The sequence below is a fragment of the Erinaceus europaeus genome, chromosome 10 (assembly GCF_950295315.1).
Source record: "Erinaceus europaeus chromosome 10, mEriEur2.1, whole genome shotgun sequence".
In the NCBI taxonomy this organism is placed as follows: Eukaryota; Metazoa; Chordata; class Mammalia; order Eulipotyphla; family Erinaceidae; genus Erinaceus; species Erinaceus europaeus.
In genome coordinates, this window is record NC_080171.1 from 101,862,056 (window position 1) to 101,883,397 (window position 21,342).

The 21,342-nt window shown below is 46.2% G+C and overlaps 2 long non-coding RNA genes across 2 annotated transcripts in view; both read right to left on the reverse strand.

Annotated features, from left to right (window-relative positions):
- Positions 1-21,342, reverse strand: part of LOC132540925 (uncharacterized) — a 578,575-nt gene that overhangs the window by 303,606 nt on the left and 253,627 nt on the right. The gene's annotated exons all lie outside the window — the stretch shown is intronic.
- Positions 943-6,568, reverse strand: LOC132540775 (uncharacterized). Its single transcript, XR_009551917.1, has 3 exons — positions 6,452-6,568; positions 6,302-6,361; positions 943-1,224 (listed from the first exon to the last, which is right to left on the reverse strand). It is a non-coding gene; the product is annotated as an uncharacterized LOC132540775 (long non-coding RNA).

A 21,342-nucleotide genomic window follows, 5' to 3' on the forward strand; every position in this document is an offset into this window, starting at 1 on the left:
GTGATATCAGATCTTAGTGTCCCCCTGTGCAGGGCCACACTGATGATCCTGCTTGGAGGTTTGAAAGGACATCCTGCTCCCTGCTCCCTGTGACCCATTAAGGCAGCACCTTGCACCCCACCAGGAATTCCAGCCAGAGCCCTCTTTCCTGGGAGGAGAGGTAGAGCCAGAGTCACACAAGTGGGCTCAGACTTCCCCAGTAGCCAAGCTGGAAGATCAAAGCTGAAGTGTAGGAAACCCCCCCCCCAAGACCCCCAGAAGCTTTGGAGGTGGGAAGTTCTTCTAAACTAACCCTCTCTATAGTCCCCTCCATACTGCCCAGAGACATCCTCACAATGCTGGTGGGTCCCCCACTCTTCCCCTTCTCCCTGGGACCCATCACCTTGGGGGTGCCCACAACCATCCAACACGCTCCCCTCTCACCTCCCAGAGAGGGCAGTCTCTTCCTGCTAACAGGACCCTGTCTCTCCTCCTTGGTCTCAGCTTCTGCACACGCCTCTCCCAAGGCCACAGCTGCCACCAGAGCTGCAGTCACACAGTGTCTCCAGTGCTATCCTGCCCTTCCCTCTGCTCCTGCCACTCCAGCTATTCCCCTAGCCTGGAATGTTCTTCTGCACCATTGGATCCATCAGCTGTTTCTTCTTTTTTAAAAAAATTTTATTTATTTATTTTCCCTTTTGTTGCCCTTGTTGTCTTCTTATTATTGTTGTAGTTATTATTGTTGTTGTTATTGATGTCATCATTGTTAGATAGGACAGAGAGAAATGGAGAGAGGAGGGGAAGACAGAGATGGGGGAGAGAAAGATAGACACCTGCAGACCTGCTTCACCCCTTGTGAAGTGACACCCCTGCAGGCGGGGAGCCTGGGGCTCGAACTGGGATCCTTAGGCCAGTCCTTGCGCTTTGAGCCATGTGTGCTTAACCCGCTGTGCTACCGCCCGATTCTTTCTTTTTTAAATTTTATTTATTTGGGGGCCGTGCAGTGGTGCACTGGGTTACACGCACATAGTACAATGCTTAAGAACCCGCACAAAGATCCCAGTTGGAGCCCCCGGCTACCCATCTGCAGGAGAGTCACCTCATAAGTGGTGAAGCACATCTACAGGTATCTTTCTCCCTCTCTATTTTCCCCTCCCCTCTCAGTTTCTCTCTGTCCTATAGGGAAAAAAATGGCCACAGGAGCAGTGGATTTTGTAGTGTAGGCACTGAATCCTAGATATAACCCTGGAAGCAAAAAAAAAAAAAAGTATATTTTATTTATTTTTTCATGAAGAATGACAGGAAGAGAGAGAAAGAGAAAGAGAGAGAGAGATTGAAACAGGCATGACTCTGGTACATGTGCTTCCAGAGACTGAACTCAGGACCTCATGCTTGAAAGTACAGTGCTTTATCCACTGTGCCCCATCCCAGACCACAAGCTCTTCATTCTTTAGAACTCAGCTAAGGCCTCACCTCTTGCAAGGATCCCTTCCTGTTGTCTCCACTGGACTAATCAGGAGGGTGTGTCTTATTGTCTCTGATTCTCTAGCTCAACCCAAGACCTGGCCTGGAGCTGGGGGTCCCAGGGTTGGGGGGAGTTGTGGTTCAGTCTGAGCCGTCCCACTTCCTTCCTGCATCCCACACCTCCCTGGAGCTCACATGCTTCTCTGAGCCTAGCAGCATAACCCTATGCTGAGAACACCCGCGTGACAGTCACACAGACTGAGGACCCCTCCCAGCTGTGCCGCTGCAGGTCTTGGGCCTTAATTCTCCCATCTGCAAAACAGGGAGAGTCACAGCACAGCATGGCTGGGCTTAGGCTGTGGTGAGGCTTAAGGGTCTTTGACAGCAGAGTGCTCAACCTACCTGGGTTACTGAAAGCACCGGAGACACTTCATGAACAATGGAACAGTGCTGTGGTGTCTCTCCTCTATCAGAAGTTAAAGAGTTCACCAGGACCAGTAGATTACTGCAGGTGCAGAGTGTGGTGTATGTGTGTGTGTAGGGGTCTTACTCATGTCTTTGGGGTCCCAGGAGTTCAATGAACGTGGCGCTGCTATTGTTGATGTATTGTCCATCCTGGCCTGTTATAAACTCCACTTAGCCTGGGTCTGGGTCACTGTTTCCCTCTGCCCTAAGCTGCCCACAACTTGAATTATTTTGTCTGTATTTGGTGGCTTCCCACTGCCTCCTCCAGGATTAAAAAAACCGAGTTAACATGCTGAGTCCTTTGCTGCTAGTCTTTCAGGATTTCCTGAGGATTTTTAATCCACATTTAAAAGCATCTTCAAAGAGGAAGGGGCTTCTTCCGAAGCCAGCCCCCTTTTCCACTGTTCCCCACATCTCTCCTCCAGAGAGTGGGTTCATTCTGGGCAGGTTACTTACCCCTAAGAGCTTATGGCTGCCTCAGCTGCAAAATGGCACCAAACTGTCCCTTATGGTGATGACTCCCTCCCTGGGCTGGGGTGGGGGTGGGGGACACTGGGTCTCACTGTGCTGGGAGCTGGGGGAGCTTCAGGCTTGGGAGCAAACCCACACGGGCCCTCAGTGCTCAGAATCCCTATCTTTCTGGGCTGAATATTTCCCTGATTGTGTTGTAGGCAAAGGAAGAAAACATTTTTAAAAAATATATATTTTCTCCATTTACAAAAGTAATGCATGTTAATTGGGGATAATTTTGAAATTAAGAAAAACCAAAGAGAAAATATTAAATCATCTATGATTCATCACCAGTCTATAAGCACTTGAAGCTCCTGGGCTTCTACTTTTCCCCTCTGGGTCAAGAAGGAGATACTAGGTCCTGGAGATACTAGGTCCATTGCTCCTCCCTCCCTCTCTGTCCTTCTTTCCACAATACCCAGTGGGTCTGGGGCTACTCACCATCCCTGCTCTGCAGATGAAGGAGCTGTGGTTGGGGGGCAGGGGTGACAGCATGTTTCTGGGGTCTGACAGATGGTGGGCAAACCCAGGCTCCACCTGGCCAGGTCCTTGCCACTACACCTGTCCCAATGACATTGCTGAAGGTGGGCTCTCTGGTCCAGACTGTTACTTCCTGTTTACATGTGTGGTTCTCAGGCTACCCAGAGTCTGCCCTGTCTGGGACTAGTCAGTATACTTGGCTGGGCTGATCAGGTGGCCCCCTTCACTGTGGGCACATGGAGGGTATAGCAGGCTGGACTCCAAAGAAGGGACAGGAGGTGGTGAGGGAACCCAAGGGGCTTCCAGGGCAGAGGCCATGGGGCACAGGGCAGGGACAAGAGGGAGGGTCCTGAAAGGTGGCAGCTTCCGGCTGCCCCCAGCCCTGGGCAGGAAGCATGCTGCTATGTCAGCGTGAATCCTTTTGGGGAAACCCTTGGCGGGGAACAGAATGCAGTGAGGGCAGCAGATTCTATTAAAAGCAGCTCTCATTACTGTGTCGTTAATTATTAATAGGCTCGGGCAAATAAAGGATGGGAAAACCCAGCTGGGCCTAACTCGAATCTTGCCTCCTAAGCAAATGGCTTTTGGTTCCTGTCCAGGAGCCCCAGTCACAAATGTGCTGGCTGGAAAAGAAATGACAGCCCCGAGGCCTCTACGCTGAGACAGGGACCCCATTAGATCTGCTTCTAGACGATAAAGAAGAGGAAGCAAATGGAAGACAGGTGGTCCAGAGGAGGACAGCAGGGAGTCTCCGTAGCTGAGGTGACTGAGGGGACCTTTCCTTTGGGACCCATTCCTCCCCTGGTCACCTCCCAGTCTAGGACTGTTCAACTTCTAACAAGATGCACAGAGAATCTTTTCTCACACAACAACAGAAACCAGCTTAAGAACATGACCAGTGGACTGGGAGGTGGTACAGTGAATAAAGCACTGGACTTTCAAGCAGGAAGTCCTGAGTTTGATCCCTGGCATCACATATGCCAGAATGATGCTCTGGTTCTTTCTCTATCATAAATAAATAAATCCAAAAGCAAGTGAGCAAACAATAACAAAATAAACACAAACAAACCAAGACCAAATGGGACTGTCAGGTTGGGAATGGATAGATCAGAGGGGGAGAGACCTCACTTCTCTTCCCTGGCCCCCACTCACTTTATCTTCACTGAGTTCCTATCTACCCTCCAAAGCCAAGCTCAGATTGTCTCTCCTTCAAGCAGACTGACCCGGTCTTACCTGTACTAACCAGCAAGGACACAGACCCAGTTCCTGCCCTTATGAGGCTGCCAGTCTGGCTTTAATCTATGGAGACTCTTAAGCATAGAAGCATCACCAGACCTGATGATGAAGAAACCCACACTCTAAAGCAGGAGATGCCAGAGTAGGTATCTGGTGATTCAGCTTTCTCTATGGCTCCACCATTGAAGGAGCTAGAAGAAGATGTCAGGAAATAGAGAGACAACAATAATGTAAAGACAAGCATTGGCACACAGGAACTGGAATGCACAGGGTAGCTCTGACAGACAAGAAACGACAGCATAGGGAGCTGGGGAGACAGCATAATGGTTATGCAAAAAGATTTTCATGCTTGAGGCTCTGATATCCTGGGCTCAGTCCTCAGCACCATCTTAAGCCAAAGCTGAACAGTGCTCTGTTAGAAAAACAAAAGAGGGAGTCGGGCGGTGGCGCAGCGGGTTAAGCGCACGCGGTGCAAAGCGCATGGACTGGCAGGGGAGTCGCTTCACAGGCTTCAGGTGAAGCAGGTATGCAGGTGTCTGTCTTTCTCTCCCCCTCTCTGTCTTCCCCTACTCTCTCCATTTCTCTCGGTCCTATCCAACAACGACATCAATAACCACAACAATGTTAAACAACAAAGGCAACAAAAGGGGAAATAAATAAATAAATAAATAAATAAATAAAGCTTAACAAAAGAAAAAAGAAAAAGAAGGAAGGGGGAAGAAAGAGATTCTTATTTGGGGGGAAGAGTCTCTGCAACTATTACTAAGTCAAGAATCTCAGGGCGAAATCATTCTGGACCATCTGGGTATGCGTTAAACTCAGTAAGTGTCTGGATAAGAAAAGAGAAGAAGTGAAGAGAAAGCAGTGAGGAGGTCATGTGACAACAGGGGCAGCACTGGGTGCCACACTATAGTCAAACCCAGGAAGACTGCACAGAAACCTAGAGAGGGGCTGGAATGAATTTAGTCTTAGAAGGAACCAGCCCTGCCAATACCAGGGATTCTGACTCCTGGCCTTCAGAACTTTAAGGGAATGAAGTCCTGTTGTTTCAGTTCACTTACGGCTTCTTGTCAAAGCTGCTTAGCTGTGGTAGCTTAGGTCAGCAACCCTACGTGATGAGTACAGGAGGGTTCAAGAAGAACTGCTGAAAACTTAGCGACAGGCTTTGGATCAGGCACACTCAGTTAAGTGCACACACACTACCAGACACGAGGACCAAGATTCAAGCCTGGACCCCACCTGCAGAAGGGAAGTTTCACGATGGCTCTCTCTCTCTTTTGCTATCAGCATTATTGCTGGGTCTCAGTGCCTGCATGATGAACCCACTGCTCCTAGTGGCCACTCCTCCTCCTCCTCTTCCTCTTCCTCCTCTTTCTTCTTCTTTTCCCTCTCTCTCTCTCTCTCTCTCTCTCTCTCTCCACCTCCAGGGTTATCACTGAAGCTTGGTGCTTACGCTACGAGTCCAGTGCTCCTGGTGGCCATCTATTTTCCATGTTGTTGTCTTTGCTGTTACTGTTGCTGCTGCTGTTGCTGTTACTGGATAGGGCGCAAAGAACTTGAGAGAGGAGGGGAAGACAGAAGGGGAGAGAAAGACAGACACTCGCAGACCTGTTTTACCACTTGTGAAGCCAGCCCCACTCCCACCCTGCTGCAGGTGGGGATTTGGGGACTCTAACCAGGATCCTTGTGCTGGTCCTTGTGCTTCGCACTACGTGCGCTTAACCCAGTGTGCTACGGCCCCTCTTTTTAAAAAAAATTTTATTTGTTAGAACAAAGAGAATTTAAGAGGGGGAGATACAGAAAGACACCTGCAGTACTTGCTTTACTGTTTGTGAAGCTTCTGCTGCAGGTCAAGAGCAGAGTCTTAAATTCCAATCTTCACATGAGCTTAACCAGGTGTGCCACCACCCAGCACCCCCATCTCCTCTTCCCCTCTGTCTTGTTAAGCAAAAACAAACAAACAGAAGCAGAAACTGTAGTACAGAAAATAAAGTTGGTGATGGAGAGCCCATCCAGAGCCACTTTCTAGAAAGGGAGTTGGGAGACTGAATCAAGAGGTAAAGACCAAGCCTGGAAAGGGGCTAAGAAGGCTGCAGACATCTAAACACAGCTTTGCAGAAAAGTCCTGAATTTGAGATGACTTAGCACACCATGAACAGACACTCACCTATGTCTTAAAGTTAACTGAAAATATCTGGGTCCACTGATTGGAAAGGCTCCCTGCATCCTGGGGGAAACAGACAGATTTCTACCATGATAGGCTCTGGAAAAACATCATACATTATGCAAACAGTGAGAAGGAAGGAGAGTGACTTACAGAATAAAATGCAGGTCCTTCTGAAGCCAGATGATAAGGGAGTCATGTTCATGAGGTTTGGGATGGGGGACGGGATACTGGGCATTTCTCATGGAAAGGATTGCTCCTGCCAGCTGGGAGTCAAAGAATGATAACCCTGTGATTTGAGCTGTCTGGGCATTAGCACTGAAACCACTTAAAAAGCAGCACGTCTAAATAATTATCGTAAAGATTGTTTCCAAACGCAATACAAAGACAACACATCATTCCCAAATGACAAGCTGTAGAAAGTGAAGATCACAGCCTAAGCATCTGGAAAGACAGCTTTATACAAAGCACATCAACCCGGATCAAAAGGTGGGTGGGACACCCTGAATCTTTCCAGATGGCCATGCAGCTACAGGTGAGGCTTTTCCAATGTAAAGATGACTTCTAGCAGGATCAGAGATGAAATATCTACTAACCAAAGTCTGGAGAAGAACAAGGCAAAAATTCACAGTCCGTTAAGCAACGACCAGGGGTGTGGTTGGGGACAGCGAAATAGCTCACTTGGATAGTGTGTTGCTTTGCCATGTGTGTGACCCAGGTTTGAGTCTGACCCCTCTGTGTTGAAGGAAGCCTCCGTGCTTGGTCTCTTTCACTTTATCCCTGTCTCTCTCTATTGCCACCGGGGTCATCGCTGGGGCTCGGTGCCAGCACTATGGATCCACTGTTCACAGCAGCCATTTTTTTCCTCTCTTTCTTTCTTCCTTCCTCTCTTTCTTTCTTTCTTTCTTTCTCTCTTTATTCCTTCCTTCCTTTTTTTTCTTCCTTCCTTTCTTTGTCTCTCTCTCTTCCTCCTTCCTTCCTTCCTTCCTTCCTTCCTTCCTTTCTTTCTCTCTCTTCCTTCCTTTCTTTCTTCCTTTCTTTCTTTCTTCCTTTCTAATTATTATTAGATAGGACAGAGAGAAATTAAGAGAGGATGGGGTGGGGGGTCGGCAGTGCACCAAGTTAAGCGCACATGGCGCCAAGCACAAAGACCTGTGTGAGGATCCCAGTTCGGTTAGAGCCCCCAGCTTGCCACCTGTGTGGCATTGCTTTACAAGCAGTGCAGGTTTATCTTTCTCTCCCACTCTCCATCTTCCCCTCTTGATTTCTCTCTGTCCTATCCAACAACAACAGTATCAACAATGACAACAACAATAGCAACAACAATAAAATGGAAAAAAATGGCCTCCAGGATTCATAGTGCAGGCCCCAGCCTCAGCAACAACCCTGGAGGCAAAGGAGAGAAAGAGAGAGAGAGAGAGAGAGAGAGAGAGAGAGAGAGAGAATAGACCCCTGAAGACCTGCTTCACTGCTTGTGAAGTGGAGCCCCTGCAAGTGGGGAGCGGGGGCTTGAACCCTGGATCTTGTGCTTTGCAATACGTGCTCTTAACTGTGTATGCCACCACCTGCCCCCCTCCCTGCCTCTTAAAAAATAGTTTGTTTTTATTTTTTTAAGTGCAGGGAACAAAAGGAAACAGCCATTAGGATAAAGGGGGAAAACTGGGGTCAGCTTTCTTACCCAAATGAACTCCATCAGGTTAATGCCACTAATAAATGTAAATCCATAATTTTCTCCAGTAAAATAACAAATTCCCTCAGAATGAATAAAATAACATCTAAGTGTGCTTTGTTCGATAGCACGTATCCTAAAATTGAAGTGATACAAAGAAGATTAACTTAGATTATTAGATGGATGGCTAAGAAAGTTATGGCATATATACACAGTGAAATACCACTCAGCTGTTAAAATGATGAAGCCATTTCCTTCCCCTCATCTTGGCTGGAGCTTGAAGAAATTATGTTAAGTGAGATAAGCCAAAATGAGATGGATAAATACTGGGTGATCTTATTTACAGGTGGGGCTTAAGAAACAAAGACAGAAAGGGGAAACAAAGTGAAACCTGGACTAGGTTTGGTGTACTACACCAAAGCAAAGGACTTTGGGGAAGAAGGGAGAGAAAGGGGTCTGGGAGAGCTTTTGTGTCCTCTTGCATGATCATGGGAAAGGACCTAAATTGGTGAGAGTGTTTTGCAGACCTATCATAGGGAGATGAGAAATTGGATTCATGTGTCAACAGTTGTAAACCATTAATAAAAGGGGAAAGAAAGAAAGAGAGAGAGAAGGAGAGAGAGAGAGAGAGGGGAAGGAAGGAAGGAAGAAAGAAAGAAAAAAGAAAGAAAGAAAGAGAAAGAGGGTGGGGATATAGCATAATGGTTATGCAAAGAGACTTTCATGTCTGAGGCTCTTAAGTCCTAGGTTCAATCCCCCACACTGCCATAAGCCAGAGCTGAGCAGTGCTCTGGTTAAAAAAAAGAAAAGAAAAGGAAGGAAGAAAGAAAGAAAGAAAGAAAGAAAGAAAGAAAGAAAGAAAGAATTCAGACAAACCAGCTAGGGTGGAAATTCAGCTATGGAAAGCTTACCAGAAGTAGACTTAAAATCAGGGGACAGGAAAGTTTTGGATCCATGATTCAAAGTTTAAAAAATTAAATTTAGACAACTAGGGGACAAGGAATAGCTCAGCTGCAGAATACAGGATTTGTGTGCCTGAGGCTCTGAATTCAGTCCTTGACTCCTTGTCTTCTGGGATAGGGCTCTGGTTTCTTTCTCTTTCATTCAATTGAAATAATAGGAAAAAATATATATAAAGATTTGGCTATGTTTTATTAGGCAAGGACAAGTCAAATGAAAACAAAGGTGATATTTGTATCTGCTAAAAAGTCACAGGTAAACCTAAACTAGAACCGGCTGTTCTTTGTACTGATGGCAAATGCAAGTCACAATAAAGGCTGAAATGTCATGACCTACGCAGCACGAGACCCAGCAAGAGGGAGTAGCAACCCAGATACACTAGAGAAATACATTTAGAAAAATTGCAGGGGGGCCAAGCGGCAGTGCAGCGGGTTAAGCACAAGGACTGGCATAAGGACCCCAGTTCGGGCCCCTAGTTCCCCACCTGCAGGGGTGTCGCTTAACAAGCGGTGAAGCAGGTCTGCAGGTGTCTATCTTTTTCTATCCCTCTCTGTCTTCCCATCCTCTCTCAATTTCTCTCTGTCCTATCCAATAACAACAACAGCAATAACAATAACAATTATAATAACAAGGGCAACAAAAGGGGAAAAAATAGCCTTCAGGAGCAGGAGCCCCAGCAATAACCCTGGAGGCAAAAAAAAAATCTCAGAAAGAGATTCCATATACTTCTGTCTTTGGCACACTTAAATAGCATGACCCTCCATATTTGTGGAGGATTGGAATAGTATAATGATCAGGGTGATTTACTAATTGAACTTTGTACTCTACAAACACAAGATACTCATTTCTCTGCCCAAGCCCATCAAACATTTATGAAAATTGATCATATACTAGGCCATAAAGAAAAACTCAATATAATCCCCTCAAGCAGATAAAATGAAAGCCTCTTTCTTTGACCACAGTGCAATTAAGCTAGAAATTATTAACAAAAGTTTAAATTAAAAGTCAACCATTTGAAAATTAAAAACCACTTTTAGTAAATGACTCTAAACAAACCCTCCCATGATAAACTTTTAAAAATCACACTGCAAATACCACATATCAAAACATATGGAAAGATGGTTAAAATGTTACAAGAAAGAAAATTCATGACTCAATATTAAGAAATTCTCCTTCTTCTTCTTCTTCTTCTTCTTCTTCTTCTTCTTCTTCTTCTTCTTCTTCTTCTTCTTCTTCTTCTTCTTTTAAAGCCATCAGGGTTGTCACTGGTGCTTAGTGCTTTCATGACTCTACTATTCCAGATGGTCATTTTTGAGAGACAGAGAGAGGGAGGGAGGGGAGGAGGGGAGGAGAGAGAGTGAAAGAGAGATATTTGCAGCATTGCTCCACCATTTGTGAAGCTTTTCCACATGCAAATGGAGACTTGGGACTTAAACACAGGTCTTCATACATGTGTGCTCTACTGGGTGAGCCACAACCCGGCCTCAGGAATTTCTATATATATTCCCTTTTGTTGCCCTTGTTGTTTTATTGTAGTTATTATTGTTGTCATCGTTGTTGGATAGGACAGAAAGAAATGGAGAGAGGAGGGGAAGACAGAGAGGGGGAGAGAAAGACAGACACCTGCAGACCTGCTTCACCACTTGTGAAGCGACTCCCCTGCAGGTGTGGAGCTGGGGGCTCGAACCGGGATCCTTACTTCGGTCCTTGCGCCGGTCCTTGAGCTTTGAGCCACCTGTGCTTAACCCACTGTGCTACCGCCCGACTCTCAGAATTTATTAAGAAAGAGTAGCAATCAACAATGATATTCTCTTCAATTAGAGGATAGAAAAATTAAAAAAAAAAAAAAGTGACTTAAGTTTTCTTTTTGGAGTCCAATTAATTATGTAAACTTCTAGCAGATTCCAAGAGAAAAAGTACAGAGAAATAAGTAATAGAAACAAAAACTATAACAGGCAGAGCCTGGTGATAATTAACCTGAAAATATGAATAAATGGTCACTTTATAGGGAAGTAGACATAACCAAAAACAATTCAATAAGTAGAAAGAAAGCAGATTACTACAGAGAAGACTAAACTGTTTCTGAAGCTAAACTTTTTCAAGAATAAGAGCAAATAAAAGACAATCCAGACGAAGATTGAGAAACCACCACTCACAGAGTTTTTATTGAAAGAACTGGTAATATCTTTTTTTTTTTAATTCCATCCAGTTTCTTCTGAAGCTTTGCCATGGGATCTCCCCACTTGGATGCTATTTTTATTTTATTTTATTTTATTATTTTTTCTCTACAGTTAGTATTTTATTTTATTTATTTTTTAATTTTTATTTATAAAAAGGAAACACTGACAAAAACCATAGGACAAGAGGGGCACAACTCCACACAGTTCCCACCACCAGAACACCACATCCCATCCCTTACCCCGATAGCCTCCCCATTCCCCATCCCTCTGGGAGTATGGACCCAGGGCCATCATGGGGTGCATGGAAGGCCCGGACTCCGCAACTGCTTCCCGGCTGAATGTGGGCTTCAGCAGGTCCCTCCACACTGCAGCCTGTCTCTCATTCCCCAGTGGGGCGGGGCTCTGAGGAAGCGAGGCTCCAGGACATATTGGTGGGGTCCTCTGCCCAGGGAACTCTGGCTGGCATCATGCTGGCATCTGGAAATTGGTGGCCACTCCAGAGAATCCCAGGTTGTAAGCTGCTTCTTTTTGGAGCTCTCACCAGATGTTGTCTCCAAGTTGCCATCTTGGCTCCACGCCGAGACCCTGCCCCCCCCCCCCATTTTGATTTTCTTAATTTTGTTACTAAGCATACTTCCTTTAGTTAGTTTTTTTTTTTTTTTTTGCTGCCACAGTAATCGCTAGGACTCAGTGCCTGCACGAATCCATTGCTTCTGGAGCCTATTTTTTTTCCTTTTTGTTGCCCTTGTTGTTTATTGTTGTTGTTGTCAATGTTGTCGTTGTTGTTGGATAAGACAGAGTGAAATCGAGAGAGGAGGGGAAGACAGAGAGGGGGAGAGAAAGATACCTGCAGACCTTCACCGCTTGTGAAGCGACCCCTCCCCCACAGGTGGGGAGCTAGGCGCTTGCACTGGGATCCTTAAGCGGTCCTTGCTCTTTGCACCACGTGCATTTAACCCACTGCACCACCGCCCAGCCCCCTGAAACAATAATATCTTAACAAGATCTGGATGGATAAATCAACAATATTAATTACAGATTACTATCAAAACAAGGAGAAACTAAAATATGAGGCAATCATATACATGGTGATTAGAAGGTATGAATGAAGCTAAGTCACTCTAAGACCTTGCACTATCTATGAGGGATAAAGAAAATTGATTTAGATCATGTTAAGATAATTATGCATGGGGCTGAGTGGTGGCACACCTGGTTGAGCACACACATTACCATGTGCAAGAACCCAGGTTCAAGACTGCTTCATATAAGTATAAGTATCTTCATATAAGACTATAAGTATCTCTCTTTCTCCCTCTCTATGTCCCCATCCTCTCTCAATTTCTGTCTGTCCTATCTAATAAAAATAAGAAAAGGGAAAAAATGGCCACCGGGAGTGGTAGATGATAATTATACATGGTAATTTTTTAAAATTTTTATTTTGCCTCCAGGGTTATTGCTGGGGCTCAGTGCCTGTACTACGAATCCACTGCTCCTGGAGGCTATTCTGACCCCCCCCCCATTTTTGTTGCCCTTGTTGTTACTATTGTTATTGCTGTTGTTATTGGATAGGACAGAGAGAAATTGAGAGAGGAGGGGAAGACAGAGAGGGGAGAGAGAAAGACACCTGTAGACCTGCTTCACCATTTGTGAGGCAACCCCCCTTCCCTGCAGGTGGGGAACTTGAAGTGGGATCCTTATGCCAGTCCTTGCGCCTCGTGCCATGTGCACTTAACCCACTGTGCTACTGCCCAGCCCCCACATGATAATAATTTAAAGACGTCTCTGTCTGTGCATGAAAGTGGGATATGTAATGTTTAAACAATAGAGTTAAAAAGAAAATAAAGAAAGCACAACAATCAATCCAATAGAAAGCCAAAACAGAGGAGGGAAGGACAAAAGCTTGGTTTTTCTATGTGCTTATTTATTTAATAACTGGACACCTTTGCAGAACTTCTCTACAATTAAATAGTTTGTCATTTGTTGATCATGATTTTCTCAAGTCCACAATTATATTATCCACATAAAAGTATAATTTCATCTCATTTCTAGTGGTTTTGTCTATTTTTGAAATGTTTTCATTATTTATTGGGTAGAGATAGCAAAAAACTGAGAGAGTAAGGGGAGATAGAAAGGGAGAGAGAAAGAGAGACACTTGCAACCCTCCTTCACCACTGCAGCTTTCCCCCTGCACGTGGGAACCAGGGACTCAACCCTGGGTCCTTGCACAATGAAACATGTGTGCTCAACCAGGTGTGCCACTACCCAGCCTCCAGTTTTGTCTAATTTATGTTTCTTGTCATACTGCATTGCCTACAGTTTCCAAAGCTATGTAAAATTGCAAAGGCATTCTTAAGCACTCTTACTTTATTCTGGATACTTCTAAGAATGTTCCCAGCATTTTACCATTAAATATTGATACTGGTTCTTGGTTTGAGACACTCTTGGTCACTGAATTAGGATAAACTAGATTAAGCTGCAGTAAAAAAAAAAAAATAGCATCAAAATCTCCTAGTTGACTTAGTTGTTGCTGGTGGATTTCGTTGTCTCATGGGTTGTATGACCAAATGGTTAAAGTATCTATTCTGGAGATCTGGGCTATCTGGGTCCCTGGCCTGGCCCTGCAGTTAATCACTGTACGGTTTTGTGCCCGGTGAGCTGTTCTCACAAATCTGCTATTTGGGCTGGGCTCAGTGGCTTTGTTGCTGGCCTTATGAAGGGTTGTCACATACCTGAGCTATGTAGTCACAGGTGAGCACTCCCACCTGGAGCTTGATTGGGGTGGAGGGTTCAGGAAGGCTCACTCAAAAGCCTGGAAGTTGGTGCTGACTGTCAGGTGGCTCAGCTGGGTTCCCTGCCATCAGAAATCTGTTCTCTATGTTTCTTGACAAGATGGCAAATGCAGGGGGACGGGTGGTGGCACACTGGGTTAAGGGCGCATGGCGTGAAGATGGCAAATGCAGTCTAAGGCACTGAAGTAGAAGCTACAAGACTTCTTATGATCTGGCTTTGGAAGTCAATGATATCTCTGCTGCATTCTTCAAAGCAAGTCTTGAAGTCAGTCTGGACTGAAGGGTAGGAGCTGACTCACTTTATTTTTTAGAGTGAAGAGTGATGCAGTCACATTACAAAAAAGTTTGTTTTATCATGGGAGATTCTTCAGGTACCATTGTTACAACAAAACTCACAAACTCACTTAAATAATGGGTAGTGACAGAAGCTACCTTCTGTAACTCAGTTTTTCCATCTTTACAATATAGATAACGTCAAGAGCCATGTTTTGGAAATTAATGAGATAACGTGTAAAAATGCTAAGAACACTGCTGTTACTATGGGTGTTGGGGAATGCGTTCTTTCTTTCTGGTTGCTGTAAATGATCTTCTCTGGGTTTAGGGTGATACAGTTAGTATACAAACAGATGTAGGTAGAGTAGCTCTTACCCTCCTTAAAGTTGATGCACTTCTTTTTTTAAATTTTTTTTATTCATTTTCTCTTTTTGTTGCCCTTGTTGTTTTATTGTTGTACTTATTATTGTTGTTGTTATTGATGTCTTCGTTGTTGGCTAGGACAGAGAGAAATGGAGAGAGGAGGGGGATACAGAGAATGGGAGAGAAAGATAGACACCTGCAAACCTGCTTCACCGCCTGTGAAGCAGTTTCCCTGCAGGTGGGGAGCCCGGGGCTTGAACCAGGATCCTTATGCCAGTCCTTGTGCTTTACGCCACCTGCGCTTAACCACTGTGCTACCTCCCAACTCCCTATTTTTAAAAATATTTATTTACTCCCTTTAGTTGCCCTTGTTGTTTTATTATTATAGTTATTGTTGTTGTTGATGATGTCGTCATTGTTAAATAGGACAGAGAGAAATGGAGAGAGGAGGGGAAGACAGAGAGGGGGAGAGAAAGAGAGACACCTGCAGACCTGCTTCACCGCCTGTGAAACGACTCCCCTGCAGGTGGGGAGCCAGGGGCTCGAACCAGGATCCGAGCGCTTTGCGCCGTGTGCACTTAACCCGCTGAACTACTGCCCAACTCCCGATGGCTTTCTTAAATCTGAGTTGGGTCTTTTATCTGGTCTGCAATATTTTGAGAAATTATCATGTTGAATGTAGTCTCTCTACTTTCTTCATAATCTATTTCCCTTTCTGCTGTCCTAGTTTTTTTGGTTTTTTTTTTTTTTACCAGAGCACTGCTAAGCTCTGGCTTATGGTGATATGGGGTGACTGAACCTGGGACTTTGGAGCCTTAGGTATGAGAGTCTCTCTGCATAACCATTATGCTATCTCCCCCTGCCGGGAATCTGTTTCCCTGATAGTTTTCTCTAATTCACAAAGAGACTTTCTTACTCTAGCTCATATGTTTCTGTTTTCCTTCTTCCAGTCTCTATCTCTGTAGGCTGTATGCTGAGGAATTTTCTCAGTTCTGTCTTTCAGCATATGAACACTTTTTCAACTGTGTCTAATCTGCTACTTAGTCCACTCATTAAATATTTAATTATCTACATGTTTCATTTTCTGGTCTTCATTTTTCCTTGCAAGTCTGCCTCTCTCTCTCTCTTTTAAATCATATCTTGTTATTTTCCTAGATATCTTCTTTTTAATACTCTAAAGCATACTTGTTTACAGTGTCTTTCAGACTGTGTCTTAACCTCAGTTTCTTGGTGGTTGAGGCTCATCCTATAACTTCCTGTTGCAGGAGATCATTTCATCTTGTGGTTTCTCTTCTTGGCTGTGAATTCCTTGAGGACTCGCCTCAGGGTTGCATCCTCTGTTATGGGATAGCTTCTGACTTTGGTTTTTCCCTCCCAATCTCAGCCACCTATGAAGTCTCCATTCTTCCTTTTGAAGATTCATGACTTTTGTGGCTGTTGCAGTTTCGTCAACATTTACTAGGAGGAGGGAAGAAAGGAGTGTCAACATCAATTGAATCTGCTAGGTTATAGGGACCAGAAGTCAATCATTTAAAATCAACAAGGAAGATAATGACCATTCACTGAGGGATATGACAACAACTGTTTGATTCTTGAGGAAGAAAGAGGCAGTCAGCCTAAAGATATGCGATAATTACAACATGCTGCAAATAGGCTCAAACTTAAATACAAAAGTAAAACTGTAAAAGTGCTAGATGAAAATAATGTGAGTGGGAAAACCCTGTTTAATTATTCAACTGATGGTAAAATCCTCTAAAAGCCTCTGGAAAAATGTATAAAACTTATGTATGTTGAAGAACTATGAAAAAAAAACCCTAAAACACAAGTGACCAATTAGGAAAAGATTTACAAGACATAATAAAGGTTCAGTATCCTTAATCTACAAAGAACTCTTGTACAGCTAGAAGAAGACCATTAATACCAAGCAGGGAACAGAGCAAAGGACACAAATCAGTAAGAGAATCAGAAACACAACTGATCAAGAAGCATATGAAAATAGGTCCTCTCTTTACTAACAGCAAACAAAATGCATTTGAAAACAAGGTATCTGGCAAACCAGGCCAACACTGCACATGGAGATGACATTTTTTTTTTTTTTTTGGTAGTGAAGGATGAGAGAATTCTAAATGGTCCCATTTCCTTGGCAGGAGTGGGCAGTGGGTTGAAAGATACCCCCCCACCCTAAGACATGACCATGCTGAATCCCAGGACCCTTGAATATTACCTTGTTTGGGGAAGGGGCTGGGTGGTGACACAGCCCATGGAGTGCACACATTACCATGCACAAGGACCCAGGCCCAAGCTCCTGCCTACTACCTGCAGTGGGGGAAGCTTCACAAGTGGTGAAGCAATGCTGCAGATCTTTCTGTCTCTAACTCTCTACCTCTCTATCTGTCCCTTTCTTTTTTATTTCTCTCTGTCTCTATAAAAAATTTAAAAGGGGGCCAGGTGGTGGCACACCTGGTTAAATGCACACATTATGGTGCACAAGGACCTAGGTTCAAGCCCCTGGTCCCCACCTGCATGGGGCAAGCTTCACAAGCAGTGAAGCAGGGCTGCAGGTGTCTTTCTATCTTATCCCCCCTCTCAATGTCTCTGTGTCTCTATCCAATAATAAATAAATAAATAAATAAAATAAAAAATTAAAAAATTAAAATAATTAAATTTCATATTTAAAAATTTTTTATTTTAAAAAAGAATGATATTGAGATGAACAGATGATCCTGAATTAGAGGACAGGTCATTGTAAGAGACCCGCTAGGGAGAAGCCAGGGAAAGGAGAGAGGTATGGTGACTTCGGAAGCTGAGACTGAGTTTTCAGAGAAGACGCGCTCGGGCTGGAGAATGCAAGGATGGCTTCTCCCAGAGGGAATGTGGCTTGGATGGCGCCTTACTTATAGACTTCCAGCCTCTAGGACTGTGAGAGAGCACATCTCTCTCTCTCTTAAAAGATATTCAAGCATTTGATTAATTCTACCATGAAATGTATTGCTTTGGTAACCAGAATAAAACTTTGAAAAACAAACCACAGTGCCTGTGTCTGCTGACCATGTTGTGTCAGAGTTTGTCCTGGAGGAGGGAACAGAGGCTCAGTTGGCTGCAGGGCTCTCTGCCTCTCCTCCCTCAGTTCCATCTCGCCCCGCGCTGTCTGCTGTCCACACCTTCCCTGCAGCCACCCTTGCCTGGGCATGAATTTTTCCATTCTTCAGAGAAGCGCCTGAGGAAAAGGAAAGAGCATCTTTGGATCAATGAGCACAGAGCCCTGCAGCCAGGGTCAGGGGGCTTGGGGCACTTGTCACTAGCCTGCCTAGAACTTGGGGGGCAGCTGGGAGGAGGGCAAAGTGGGTCCAACTGCCCAGGTGATCACGTGTGAGTGGCGGTCAGTGTGTTGTTTGTGGTTGAGGAGTGATGTTGGGAGGTGGAATGTGTGTAATGGGAAAGGAGAAAGTGCATCACAGAGAGGGGGCTGTGGTGGTCACACACAGAAAACTTCCTTACTTCCCCTAGGGGTGCTGACATTGACCCAAGCCCCCTCTGTGAGGCACAGTTCCACTGGCTCTGTGATCCCAGGGACTAGTCCCTGTCAATTGGGGAAACAGGACTGTGTGAGAAGGGAGAGGTGTTGAGAGGGGAAGAGGAGGGCAGAAGGAAGTAGGGGAGAGGAAAGAGGCTCAGAGAGAGGCCATTGCTTGTGGCCACCCCCAGCTGTCCCCTCCTTCCCCAGCACCAGAACCCTGTACTTAAGGGACTAGCTTTGTGCGGGGTGTGGGGGGCATCACAGAGAGATGAGCCCAGCCCTTGAGCATTCATGCTGGAGGGAGGGGACTGCCTAAAGCTGGCCCTTCTGGGTCAGCAGACACCTGCCACCCCCACCCCATGCCCTTTAGCCCATCTCTCCCCCTGGCCAGACCACTTCCTGACACCCACTGACCTATCTTTGTTCCCCTCACTCATGAACACACACCCCCTCTGGGAGGCCCCACAGAACAACTCCACCAGACCCCACGTTCCCCAGATCTCTGCTCCAGGGTGCCCCATAACAATGGACTTGAGGAATTTTAGTCCACTGCTTGCTGTCTGTCTTCTCTCTACTGAGGGGAGCTCGGGAAAAGTCACTCTGGGAAAGCCCTTTGTATGAGTCTCCAGGGCCCACCCCTTTGCCCAGACCCTGAAAGTAATTCAACATGTTCCGCTGACTCCCTCAGTGGCCGGGTTTTCTGACTTCCATGGGAAATGCAGATGTTCATCCCAAGTGCCCATCCTAAAGCTGCTTTTCTGGCTGCGGTAACCACAGCCTGGGTTCCTGGCCTCTCGGTGCTGACCGTGTGTGAAGGAGCAGAAAGCAAAGCCCAATCCCTTCTCTGAGGCTCCTGCTCCTGCTTCAGTCCCACTGACTTTCTGTCCTTTCATACCAGGGGTGCTCCTGCTTCTGGACCTGGTTGTTTGCCAACCCGTGTCTGGGGCGTGCCTGCTCATCTTTCAACATCTTGGTTTTTAACCAGAGTGCTGCTCAGCTCTGGCTTATGGTGGTGCAGGGGATTGAAGCTAGGACTTTGGAGCCTCAGGCATGAGAGTCTGTTTACATAACCATTATGCTATCTACCTCTAGCCAGCATCTTGTGTTTTAATCTATTTATTGAATAGAGACAGACAGAGATAAATCTATAGGGAAGGAGATAGATAGGTAGATAGGTAGATAGATAGATAGATAGATAGATAGATAGATAGATAGATAGACCTATACCCTACCACTCATGATGCTTCCCCTCTGCAGGTGGGGACTGGGGGCCTGAACCTGGATCCTTGTACACTGTAACATGTGCGCTCTACCAGTTACACCATCGCCCAGCCCTCCTCTCATTCTTCACTCTTACCACTGATCAACAGTTAATGGGTACTTAATCTTGGGGTCTTGCTTGTGTCTCTTTGTTGGACTTCACAACTCTGGGCTGGCTATTTCAGATAGAAACAGAGAGTGAAAGCGATCACCAAAGCTTCCTTCAACACAGTGGGGACCTGGCTTGAACCTGGGTGATCCACATGGCACAGCAGAGCACCACCCTGGTGAGCTATTCTGACAACCCCTTGTTTGTGCTTATCATCATGTGGAAGGAACTCTTTAAGATGAGGGAGTTTTGGATAGTGGCCTGCTGCCCAGATTCCTATCCTCTCAACCCTTTTACTTTCATACAAGACCAGGCCAAACCCCAGTTGGCCTTGGGGAGTATGTGCACTTCTCAGACTCCCATTTCTCCATCCTGACATTGAAGGGCAGCCCTAGGCTCCAACAGAACCTGGTTTCCACCAAGAAGGTGTCTCAGACTTCCTGCAGGATGGCAGCTGCAGAACCTGGGGGCCTCTGGAGGTGGCAGCCTCATGGGCCACCCTGTTCTCTCACTCCATGGCTTCTGTCTGGAGCGAGCTCAGAACTCCTCTTCCTCTGGGAGGACTCCCTAGCACAGGCTTCTTTAGGAACTCCTGCCAGTAATTGCTAACTTCTCAGACTCCCATCAGGTTTTGCGTTCTGAAAGGACTGGGACAAGGGGTTTCCTTTCTGCATCATCTAGGATGAGTCTTCTAACCCTCCCACCACTGGCTGACTGCTAGAAGAGGCCACACACTTGAGTGTCTCCAGAAACCCTTTGACGAGATGGTTCAGCTATCCCTTACCATGTGCACCAGTCACACTGTCCACTTGACATTGGTCTAGAAGTTTCCATGGATGAGTGCCTGGATCTGTGCCCTTTTTGCTGTTGCTCTTGTTGTAGATAGGGCCTGGCTTCTCTATTTATTTAGCTGCAGGGGTCCCTAGGTCAACTCTGGAGTTGGGGGTGCAATGGATGGGCACTCAATTCTTCTAGTCTTCACTATTCCAGCTCCTTCTGTCTTCTCTATTCCCGGCCAAGCCAGAAGTCTGACTGCTGGCCAGTCAGAAAAGCTGGTTGTGTGACAGGAAGGAAGGGGGAGGAAGACTCCCCAGGACACTTCCCCAAGGTCTGTTCTCTTTAGTCAAGTGACCCTTGGCCTCCCCAGGCTGTCACCCACTGATGACAGGAGCCAGGCTCTTGGCAGGGCCACCTGAGCTTGGGACACTGCAGGGTCTTGGCACTCCTAGGGGCTGCTGTCAAGGTCTGTTTGTGCAAACAGGTGGGGAGGAGAGGGAACTCCAATGCTAAGGGCCCTTAGGGGACAAGATGTAAGCCCAGGCCTGGTAGCAAGACTTGGCCTGGAATCTGTGTGTCCAGAGGGTCCATCGGGAACTGAAGGTGTGTGTGTGTGTGTGTGGTCTCAGGACAAGTCTGGTGAGGGCTGGGTTTATGTTTCCTGGGAAGGAGGCATGGGGGATGTGTGGCCAAGCAGGCTCAGGGTTGCCAGGGAAGCTGCTGCCAGCGCGCCCAAGAGTGCAGCTCGCCTCCACCGGCATAAATTCCCGAGCTGTCTGTGCATGTCTTTTTCTTTCACTAGAGGTTGCTCACTTTCACTTCTTGGTTCCTTGCGGCTCCTCTGAAGGCTCCGTGCGCGCGCCTGTGCCCGCGTGCTCCCAGAGAAGGAGCACTGGCCTGCGGGAGGGCGGGGAAGAGGATCTGAGCGGAGCCCCGGGCCAAGAGAGGTGGGAGGACGACCCCACCCCATCCCAGTGGGCGGTGCTGGTGCTGGAGCTGTGTGTCCTGGTGCTGCAGGCAGGACTACCCGCCTGCCATTGTCCTGCAGCCACTCTCATGGCCTTCATCTAGTCTCTAGGTCTTTAAAAAGCAACACTTCTGCTTCTTTTCTGGGAGAAAGTTATGTCTGGATGGATTTGGGGTCACC